At 43.9% G+C, this 11,567-nt stretch overlaps 1 pseudogene across 1 annotated transcript; it reads right to left on the bottom strand.

The window, feature by feature from the left end:
- Nucleotides 1–10,063: 10,063 nt before the first annotated feature.
- Nucleotides 10,064–10,607, bottom strand: LOC308533436 (60S ribosome subunit biogenesis protein NIP7 homolog; annotated as a pseudogene). The gene is made up of 2 exons: nt 10,317–10,607; nt 10,064–10,175 (listed from the first exon to the last, which is right to left on the bottom strand). The product of its transcript is annotated as a 60S ribosome subunit biogenesis protein NIP7 homolog (transcript).
- Nucleotides 10,608–11,567: the final 960 nt, after the last annotated feature.

Below are 11,567 nucleotides of genomic sequence, written 5' to 3'. Positions count from 1 at the left end.
CCCAGTTGTGACAACCAAAAAAATCTTCAGACATTGCTAAGTGTCCCCAGAGTGGGGGTGGATGGGATTATCCTTGGTTTAGAACCACATTTACCAGCAGGCTTGAGGTCACTGCCATAAACTTAATGCCCAGTGATGCTCCTTCCACCACCTGGCATCCTCTCCTCTTGCAAATATGTTTATATATTCAGGACCGGCCTGGCCTTGCCTTCTGCCCACATCCTGGAACAGGACTCAGGGACACTTCTGGCCCTGCTCATGTTTCTAGACCCTGACACTTCTCTCTTGCCAGCCCCTGAGAGAACTCAGTCCCAAAGAAGTCTGTAGGTGCCCATGCCTATCCTTATTTCCTCAGTTTGGTCCCATTGTCACCTACTTAGCATCCATTCCTCAGAGACTGCGTTTTAGAGTTATGACTGTCTCCCTGTCTCATTGAAAATGGTGGAGTTTTTAATTTTTCTATTTTTCATTCTTTGAAAATTTTATTTGACTTTAGGGAAGGGAGTTTAACTGAAATATCTGTGATTTTCATGTGGAAGCTTTCATCCAGATTTACTTCCTGTGTTACAATACACACACGCACGCGCGCACACATGCACCAGGTTGGGGGGATGAGAGAGAAGATAGGAAGGAAGAGAAAGTATAAATGTCTAACTGTAAGCCAATGCACTGAGAGCTTTGACATTGTCTGTCTCTCTTCCTATATTGATGACAGAATTAAGCTCAAGAAGGTGAACAGTTCCTTACAGAACTATTGAATTTCAGAAAACCATATTTAAAAATCTTAGTTGTGGGATAATGATGTAAAATTGCTTTAGAATATTGCCATAAATATACAGTGCATTAAATGTGTCTGATAATTATATACTACTTAAAGACATAATTAACCTTTTGAAACTCTGTCCACCTAGATAAATACAGGAACATACTCTAACTGAGCACCTGAAAAGTTAAGGTCATCAAGGCCCCACCCTGCATCAGGCTTAGGGTCCTCTACGTGTGTGTTCAAACCTTCCCACCACCAGACAGCCCACAAGGAGTCCCCTGGGTCCAGGGGCACAGATCGTTTTAATTTAGCTTGTTCTGTGAAGCACATTAAATGCTTCTCATACATTTAGTAACTTAAATGCATTTGGGTATGACAGTGACCATAATAATTCTGATATTGGTAGGACGTGCTTAGTGGTTTCTAGGGGTGGGGGTTACCTAAGTTGGGGGATCTCTTTTCTTTTCCTCTACTGTCTCTTTTCCTTTCTTTCCCTCCCTAAACTTCCCCTCCTTTCCTTTCTCCTCTTATTCCCTCCTTTCCTTTCTCTTCTCTCTTTTTTCTTGATCATTCTCTCTTGCATTATCTCTCTCTCCACACACACACACACACACATACACGCATGCACACACACGCACATGCACACCTTGCACACACTCTCCTAGACCTCTTTTTCTAAGTCCGATCAACAGTTTCCATAACTAGAGAAATAACACTTTTAGTGCTTGTCCAGTATAGTACTAATTAAAGTAGACTTCCAGAAAGAAGACTCATCTTGAGATTTACACATAATAAACTCAATGGCTTGTGAGTTTTTTCTATCTCTGAGTTCACTCTGGCAAACTCCTAGGGACCCTCTGGCTTTGCTTGCCTTAAGTTTACTATTTCCTAACTGTTAGATATCTATGACCTACCTCCAAACTACCAACAAACATTATAAGCTCCCCAGGGCAGGAACTATGCCTTTTAAATTTATACTGTCTACTGATTGCTTAGGAAATATTTGTTGACATGTTTGAATGTTGCCTCTCACCGGTCATCTCATTTCTGTGGCTCGTAACTAACCATCGCTGGTCAGTTTTCCTTTCTCTGGGGCATCTTCTTCAAGGGAACTCTAGGCCAGGCTTCTTTAGTGTAATCATTTTGGTATAAAACATGTTGAAACTTTATGTTTTACCTCAGAACAGCAAAAATGCCAACAAACTAATGAATCATTTTGTCAGGGAGCCACGGAGAACAAAATAGAAGAATTCAACCATGTCTGGCCTTGTGCCCTGATGCTTTCTGGGCTCGGATTCCTGGAGCAGGAATCACTGTGTGACTCTGGCTTCCCCATACTTAATGAGGTCCCGAAGGCACCAGATCGGGATTAGTCCTGTAGGACTTCAATCAGATGCCCTTTGCCCCTAAGCTTCTCTCCCTTCTCCCCAGCCCTGCTTTCGGACACACACATTCCACTTAGCTTTAAGAAATAAAGCACGTTTCCTCCATCTTTCATCCTAGCTCTCCCAATCTGATGCGCCAGAGACATTTGAAAGTTTTAGCCAGGGCTCTTACCCCTCTGACTTGGGTTTACCACGGCCAGGACTAAGGAAGCAGCACACATTGGCAAGAAGAACTTGCGAAGTCCAAGATCTAGATTTCTTATTTTTCTCTCCAAATCTTTCTATTTATATTCTCCAAGTGTCAAGATGGCTGTGACTCAGCTGCAGCACACCGCAAGATTAGGCAACATGTAACTCAACGGCACTCTCTCAGCATATGGCAAGGTTCCTGGCTGCCAATGACGACGCACTCTTGCCTCCAAATACGTATGCACAGAAAGTCCCTGTGCTTCATGAAACCAGGGGCCGCACCTCCGCCAGCTGGCACTCTGACGCTAGCCCTCTGGACCAGATGGGGCGGAAGCTCCCAACGCCTTCCCAGGCAGTAGCTGGTTGTTCTATGTGGTCTTCATGTCACACCCTTCTCTCCAAAAGCCCACCTTGCTCCAGCCCCTGCCCCCATCTTTCAAGAGAAACATACAAAAGCTCTGTCTCCCCAAGTCCCTTTTATTACAAAATAAACAGCCTTCACCAGGAATGCCAGAGCCTGGCTTACTATCTCCCACTAGCAGGGAAGCAGCAAAGATGGCTGCTTTCATGGAGAAAGTGGGTGAATGTTTGGGGTGAGCAATGCATTATCCCCTTCAAGCTAGGAGTGACTGTGTTTTCAAGTTCTGAGTTTTTTGACAGAATATTTTCCCCGGTCAGTGCCGGCACCCCCATCCAGAGACTTAATGCTAATTCTGTGGCCGTCAGACCCTCCCAAGGGTCCTCTAGAAGGAAACCTTTGGAGCAGCGGTCACCAACCGGAGGTCCGCGGACTGCTGGTGGCCCGTGAGGTCCGGAAGTTTGGTGACTGCTGCTCTAGAAACTGCCTGAGACCAGGGAGGAGAGAGATGTGCTCCCGCGGTGACACACCAGGAGCCGTTTGCACAGGGTTGCCAGAACACGGAATTGGGATTCTGCTTCATTTCAGTTTTCCTCTTCTATTTTCCCTGGACAATCTGTCTCAATTCCATTTTAGCAATAGATGTAGTCAGTCATTTTGTAAAATCCCAGCCCACACTCATGGCGCTGATTAAAGATGGGAGAGAGCAAGGAAATATGGAATCACAGCACATCTTTGGAAGCACAGGTGGTGATGGCACAGGTGAGGAGAAGAACCAGCTTTTTCTCGGCCTGGCAAGCAGTCACGGAGCCCTGCTCTGCCTCACAGTCTTGCTCTCCAGATTTCCAAAAGGTTTTCTAAATTTCATTAACAAGCAACCCCTGCTGGAGTGTGGGGGTCTCTGCATGCTTGAGGCCTCTTGGTTGTCAATGTTGACTTCTAAGGAACCCTCATCCCAGCCCATTCCCATTGGGGCTGAGATGAAGCAGTCTCCTTAGAGATGTTTCTTCTAAGTATTTCTGACCCCCTCCTAATGCACTGCACTTGAAAACTTCAGAGAGAATGTAATGATCATTAAAATGCCTTAGGAGCCTGGCGAGGGTTCGACGCTGATTGACTGTTTATTCTTCTGTTTGTTTAATGGACCCAGGAAGACAGTGAGGGTCTGTGGCCACCCCACTGACGACAAAGTCTCAGTGAATCTCTGAACAGCGTGGCTTCCTGCCGGGAGAGGCTGGACTATTGCATAAGACAGCAAGGGACTGAACAGCTCCTTCCTTAGATCCAGCCTGAAAGCATCGGATCTGAACTTGTCTCCCCACAGTCAGCCAGATTCCTGTGGGGCTGCAGCTGGGCCCTCACAGAGACCTCAAGGTCCACTGGCCTCCTGGGGTGTCACCTGCAGGCCTCTCTTTGCCAGTTGTTGGGTCTGGGTCGAAGGGTCTGGCTCTTCCTCTTTTATGACCTCAGAAATGAGTCCCCCCTGGCTTTCTTAGTCTATGAGAAGAAGAGTGCTAGGGGGTGGGATGGGGGGACTGAAACAAAAGTGAGAGATTTTACAAACACCCAATATCCCATGAGAATAAAATCATACACTGCTAGAGCTAGAAGGAGCCTTAAAAATCAATGAGCGAAACCATCTGGCTTTAATGTGGAGGACACTGAGACCCAGAAGGATTAAGGGACTTACCTCCTAACTATCACCTCATTAGAGACACCTTACAAACATCAAATGTAATAGGGAGAAGGTGAGAAGAGAATATCTTCCCAAGAACCATCACCGCAGGTGCTATTCATCTCTGTGCCCTCAGCAGCTTACAGAGAGAGAAGCTCTCTAAAGGCTTTGAATTGATGTGGGAAAGTATGCACCCAGCCAAGGATTGCCCAGTGCTGTGATTTTGCATTCACCCATAATTAACTCCATAGAGATTTATTTAATAATGATTATGATGACTGTCAACAGTTCTTACATTTGCTGCATGCCAAGTATTTTTATTGTATTGTATTGCTGCATTTAATCCTCAGAGGCTTGAAGATTGATAAGAAGCTGCTGATGTCCAAAGGGAGAATCTGAAGAAGCAAAGAATGAAACTGCTATGGCCACAAAGTGGGACAGCACTTCTCTCTGTGTATGTATATATGGAAGTTGGGGTTACTTGTATTGGGGTCTGGATTTCCTATTTTTCTGAGTCTGCAGCACATCTGAAGAAAAAATGAATTGGGTGGTCTGGAAGCCATGCAATACGGTTATAACGTTACTTATTCTTTCAGAAATAACTAACGAGTATCTACCATATATCCAGTGGTCCCCCAGGCCCTGAGGGTATTGTCAGTGGTCAACACACAAGGGTCCTCACGCTCACGTGGAGGCTCTGCTGAAGGGGATTACAGTGCAGGAGATGAGACCCATGGCTGGAATGAGTGCAGACACTGTGCCAAATCCTGACAATGTTGAGATGATTATGGAGCGTTGGGAAATAAGCCCTGAGCCTGTGGTTCCTGGGAGAGCTTGGGCAGATGGGGAATGGGCACTGGTCATCGAAGTTGAACAGGAAATCCCACACTGGCTGTGAGAACATACTGAAGAAGGTTGTTGGTTCTTCCACTATTTTATAATACTCTGTCCTCATATGAGTCGGCAAATGAGGTCAGAGATCCAGGACTCACAAGGAGGGTGGGAAGGAATCCTTTGAAGCTTCTAACTTGTTGTGTTTCCCGTGGTGTGGAGTGGAGAAGTATGGGCTCAGAGGCAATAGGGAGGAATGACAGGGCCACGCTGGAGCCTGGGCAGAAGTGGAGGGAATGGTGGGACTGTGGTGGACCTCCTTAGGTTCGGATCCTAATAGGTTCCTGATGGCCTTGGAGATTATCAACCTGGAAGCTCCTAATTAGCCAGCCCATTTTGCTGACTCGCCTGCCCACAGAAATGAGTGTTCTCAACATAGTCCCGTGCACAGGCTGAACACCAGGGAGAAGGCATGCTTACTGGATGCAGGGACTAGAGACTCTCCCTTGTTTCTGATTGCCTGGAGATGCCAGGACTTCCTCTAGGCCAGTGGTTCTCAACCTGTGGGTCGCAACCCCTTTGGCGGTCAAACAACCCTTTCATAGGGGTCGCCTAAGACCATCCTGCATATCAGATATTTACATTACGATTCATAACAGTAGCAACATTACAGTTACGAAGTAGCAACGAAAATAATTTTATGGTTGGGTCACAACATGAGGAACTGTATTTAAAGGGCCAGAAGGTTGAGAACCACTGCTCTAGGCCTTTGCTCACGCTTCTCTGAGCTCCTCTCCCCAGGGCAACAAGATACTGGTATACAGATTATGTGCCCTGTGTAAGGGCACCAAACCGATGAATCAAAGAAGGGCTGGTGTCTGCTTATAGCATACACTCTGCACATCTTGGATGGAGCTGCATTGACTTTGAGGTAGGGCCTTTCCCCCATTTGAACAATGGATCCTATAGCTACCTGCAGCCTTGCCTCCTCACACCCTAGCTCTCTAAATCCCACTCATCTGTCAGGATTCCAATCTAGTTAAATCTTCTCTTGTTCCATTCGCCCCTCCTCAACACTACCAACATACATAATTAATTGTTCCTTCCTTAGCTAAGAAGCACCTTATTTTTAACTCCATTACAATCTTATCACAGCCTGAAATGTTTTGTTACTGCTTTGAGGGCATAGAATGGTAGGTTGACAGTTGTGTACTTCTTAAAGATATTATTCCCCTATCTCTTCTGGCTTCCAATATTGTGGAGAAGCTAGCATCATTTGAATTGCTATTCCTTTGTCCTTTCTCAATAGATACTTTTTAGATTATCTCTCCATTTTGGTGTTCATGGTTTTATTATTATGGGATTATTTGAAGATTTTTAAAATTTATTCTATTTGTAAATTTTTGGGATTCCTGATGTATGAGAAATCTTTAGCTAGTTTCTCTTTAAATATTGTTTCTTCATCATTCCTTCTATTATCTCCTTCTAGATTTCCAATAGATATATGGTGGACATTTTTACTTTATTCTCCATGTGTCTGTAACCATTTAAAAAACATTTCCATTGCTTTGTATCTCTGAATTGCATTTGGAATATTTGCTTCCATATTTTCGTTCACTAATCTATACAGAGGTATGTATATGTCTAACTCCACACATTAATTGTAAACTGCTTGAGTCCCTTGAAGGGATTACATATATTTCATCTTAGTTTAGTGTCTGGGACATAGCCAGTGATCAATAAGTGTTTGCTGAAATGGATTGATTAGCATGTCTGGCAGGTAATTGTTGACCCGATCTTCCTGTTCAATCTAAGGTATAAATACAGGCTGGAATACAAATTGGTCATCTGTTGACAAAGAAAGTGAGACCATGGGGGCTCACTGCTATGACAATGACATGCAGAACTGGTTGGACCATGCTGTTCTGTCTGTAGTGAAAGGGCAGGTTCTGCCAGGAAGGAACATGTGGCAGACTTGCCTGTCAACCACAGCCAAACCAGGCTCTCTTTTTTAAACAAAACTCCCAAATATCCTCCTGCTTATGCAGTAAAATTGGGGCAAGAAATGACACAGAATGCCGAGTTACAAACTTAGGGAAAAGCCACTTTTGAACTGGGTTACTGCACCCAGTTCGATGTAGGTCTGATCTCAACTTTCCCTCTCATTTAGAAATACATGAAGGAAGGTTACCATCAAGAAAAAGGAGTTCAGTCAGTCTCAGAAGGCCTGTTCAGACTAGTCATGGTATCTCATCCCAGGCACCAGGTAAATGGGACAAGGGTAGGCAAACAGCGTGTGCAGTCCGCCCGTGGAAATACCGGCTGCTGCTGTTAATCATGGCAGTTGATCTTTTCAGTCTCATTAAAATGAAGATGTGTCCTCGCTGTCATTGTGGAACAGATGTCTGACCCTCAGATGCTGTCTTCAGCTGCCAGTGGCCGCAGTCATGCACAGGCAGGGACGCAGTCCAGAAAAGACATGCATGACTTCAGAGGGAGTTCCCCAGAGTGTTTCTGGGCCGGGGATGGTGGGAAGCGTGAGTTTCTCCCTGGGGCCGTGTCTGGCATTTGGCCATTCTTCAGTGGGAGGTTCTTGGGAAGAAACACAAAAATCAGTCTTCAGGGCAGTTCTACAAAAAGGCATGTGATGTCTGCTGCTGATTTTGTCCTTCCACCCAATGGAAAAGGAATCCCAGAATACAATGACTTTCCCCCCCACAGCTTATGTGATCATCGGGCTGAGCTGCATCTTCTGTTTGTCGGTGCTGCTGCAGACAAGCTCCAAAGCCACAAAGGAAGAGCTGGCCACCGTTCCAGGGCAGACCATCTGAAATAGGAGACGGTAGTCCCTGATCCAAAAGCCTGGCATGGGCATGCTCAGTGGCATCAACAGTGACCCAAAAGAATTCCATCAAGTTATCATAATTCGATTAAGGTGAATTCAGTTGATTATTATTAATAATAAATATGTATTTAAGACCATATAGCCGAGGTGTCTGAGAGGTGAGCAGTAAAGGGGGACTGTCAAAGCCTAGAAATCAGAGACATAAACAGTTTAATCCAAGTAAAACCTAAACCCACCGCTGGATGATTCCCGGGGCCCCCCAGGAGCCCCTCCTCTCAGGTCAGCACGGAGGAACAGATGGCAGCATCAGAGGTCACGTTCTGATTTCCTCTGTCTGAAACTCTTCAGCTTTATCTCAGCCGGGGATTTCAGCTATTCCTGATGGCAGAGATTTCCATCTGGGCCTGTGGGAAAAATAAACTTTTTCCGAGCCATTAAAATTCATAAAGTTGTTAACAGTTAAGAGGTAAAAAGCTCTTGAGATGTCGTTGTGCGTGTGATTGTTTTGCCGGTTTGTGTGAAAACAATCATACCTGTGGTGAAAATTCAATATACTTATAAAATTGAATCTCTCATGCCCAAGCCCTGTGATTTACTGTCCCAGAGATGAGGTAAGAATGAAATGCGATAGCCATGGTGAAAGTGCTCGTTTCAAGATAATAATGTCACTACCATCTTCTCTTATACCTCCCTAGGGGAAAGATACAGAAAGGAATTTGACATAAAGTTATTTGAGTTTCAAAAATTGAGCTAGGGATTGCAGTATAATGATTTTGACTTTAGATAGAAATCTAGAAAGACAAAAAACCAGAGCAGAAGTCATTAGCCAGAGTGGACTTCTTTTTCCTTTTTTTCTTAGTTAAAAAATGTTTTATTTTTTGAGATGTCACCTTTGGAATTTAAAATAAACAGTATTTTCATTAGAAAAATTGTTTTACAATACAGGTAGTTTAAAAATATTTCTCTGTGAAATTGTTTTTATTTAAAAATATTTTAATAATTCTAAAAACGATTTCTGAAAGCATGGGGAAGAAGGAAGGAGGGGGTTGATTACCTCAGGGTCTCTGATTAGTGCTTTTCATCCAGTCCAGTAAGGTGAGTAAAGGTTCACGAGGGAAATGTTTCAGGAAACTAAGGAGATGAAAATAACATTCAACCTGAAATCACACCATTTCAGAAAAGGAAAGATTCAGAAAACAGCTTGTGAAAACCAAAATATTACCATCAAATTATACCCATTAGATCCTACTCTCAGCAGTAGAAACACTCTGTATATGCAACATAAAAATAATTCTCATCGTTTATCCAGCACCTATCATTTGCCAGGCACTGTGCTAGGTACTTTACAATCACGATTTCTAATTCTAAAAGCCATTCTTAGGGAGATGGTTAAAGCTGTTTTATGAAACAGAAGAAAATGAAGTCCCTTAAAGTTTAATGACTCATATAGAGCATCATAGAGCTGGTAGGTAATAGAAATATGTTTGGAATTCGTTTTCTTCCATACCACACAGCACCTGTCATAAGGGAAAGTAGCAGAATAAATTACTCCTAGCATTTTATCCAACTTTCATTTGTAAAATCCCAGACGTGGCCTACTATTCTCATACAGCAATATCTATCTTTCATAGTATTAATAAATAATAAGAAAATCTACTGTGTTCTTACCATAAGTTTGGAAAAACAGTTATCACAGATAACAAAAAACTATTTTTGTCCTCAAATCCAATGATTTAGAACCTTTTACTGAAAATGAGAAACCCTCTGATTGAAATATAAAACACAATATTCTATTTAGTAACAAACACAAACACCTGAAATGCCATTTTTGACCCATTTCTGTTTAATAAGAATCCAACCTGCATTTGTCCATAAGAGAGAATATATTAAATTAAGAAGTCTCTGGAGAGATCACAGTGTTGCCAAAATTCAATGTGGTGGTGGAGCCTGCATAGACACAGGAAACAAAGCTAGGGCCTTCCACACAGCCGTAAGTCCTTGCGATGATTTCATTCTAAGTCAATGCTTCTTCATGTAGCTCATAGTCCCCAATGCCTGCTTAATGAAATGCCATGATCACCATGGGGTCTACTTTCCTGCAGTCTTGTGTAGACTTTTCTGCCACCCTAAAACCCAAAGGGAAGCCTGCCATGGAGCACACCACCACTCCCTGGTACTGAGATGTATTTCCAGTGATCCTGCCCAGTCCAGATTTTAACACATGGTTCCCATCCAAGAAGGACTGCTCTGCCCTAAGCTTTATCCACACTTTGTACTTGGCATAGAGTGCAAGCTAATCCAGAGCTGTGATGTGCAACCAGAATGTGTGGGTCCCAGTGAATTTTCTAAAACAGGTCCCCAGTGACACCAGCTTGTCACTGGAGATGTTGGTGGCCAACTTCAAGATCTTTTTACTCACGTAGGACACCCAGTTGCTGTGCAACCTGAAACAGTTAGGTGCCGTCAGGCCTGTCAACCAACAGCTGAAGATCCTCCCCGAAGTATTTTGCTATCTTTTCAAACATGACATGGGTCTCCTCTCTAGTCAAAGGCTGCATTTTCCGCTGTTGGAGCACCCCAGGGTGGAGTTCTTGATTGTACTAAATGTTCTAGGACCACTGAGGTGGTCTCTGCCTATTTCTTCACTTTTTGAGGAAAAGCAGTCACTCACCTGTTTTGGACAGTGTCTGGCAGCTCCCCCAAGTGAAGTCCAATAAAAAATTCCCCCAACATCTCTCTGAACACAGAGCAGAGCAGCCACGAGGGACCTGCCCCTGGGGGGACAGCTTCCTCCAGGGTCCAGGAGCGATGTAGGCTGAGAGTGAACGGTGGCAATGATGAGCGAGTGCCCTTTCAAAGGGAAGAAGTCTGGCATCAGGGAGAACCCTCAGGAAGTGAGGATGGTAAACAGACAAGAGATGGTAAGGGCATGTGCTAGGGTAGAGAGGAGAGCAGGAATTTGATAACTATTTAGGAAGTTAAGTAGGAAGGACAAGGATATGAAGGGAGGGGATGAAGGAGATAGTCCAAGATAACTCCTATGATCTAGACCCAATGATTGGTGGTGACCATTAGGGTGATTCTCTCTGATTACCTGGGACTATCCTATTAAAACTGAGATTCCCATATGAAGGAAAGCCTCTCAGTCCAAGGCTAATGTGGATAGTTGGTCACTATAGTGATGGTTCATCAACTAACATGGGGAGTAGTAGAAGTAGCTATACATTTGGGAGATTGAGGAGATGATGAGTTTGATTTGGAGCATAATGAATTTGAAGTGCCAGTGGGCAGCTAGAAGTGCCATATTCCAGCAGGTACTTGGAATAGGGATTGAAGGAGACTTTTGACTTAGTGAGAGTGTATTTAGAAGCCATTAGCATAAGTGGGAGGTGTTTAGGACTATGAAAGTGGGTTAAGTCACCAGGGAGAGACTGTAGAGTAAAAAGGGAAGTGGATGTAGAATGAAACTCTGGAGGATGAAACATTGGAAATGCTAATGTTTAAGGAGCATATAGAGA

Source organism: Myotis nattereri, assembly GCF_964212035.1.
Source record: "Myotis nattereri genome assembly, chromosome: 1".
Classification (NCBI taxonomy): Eukaryota; Metazoa; Chordata; class Mammalia; order Chiroptera; family Vespertilionidae; genus Myotis; species Myotis nattereri.
The sequence above is the reverse complement of the archived record's forward strand: the minus strand, read 5'-3'. Positions and strand labels throughout refer to the sequence as shown.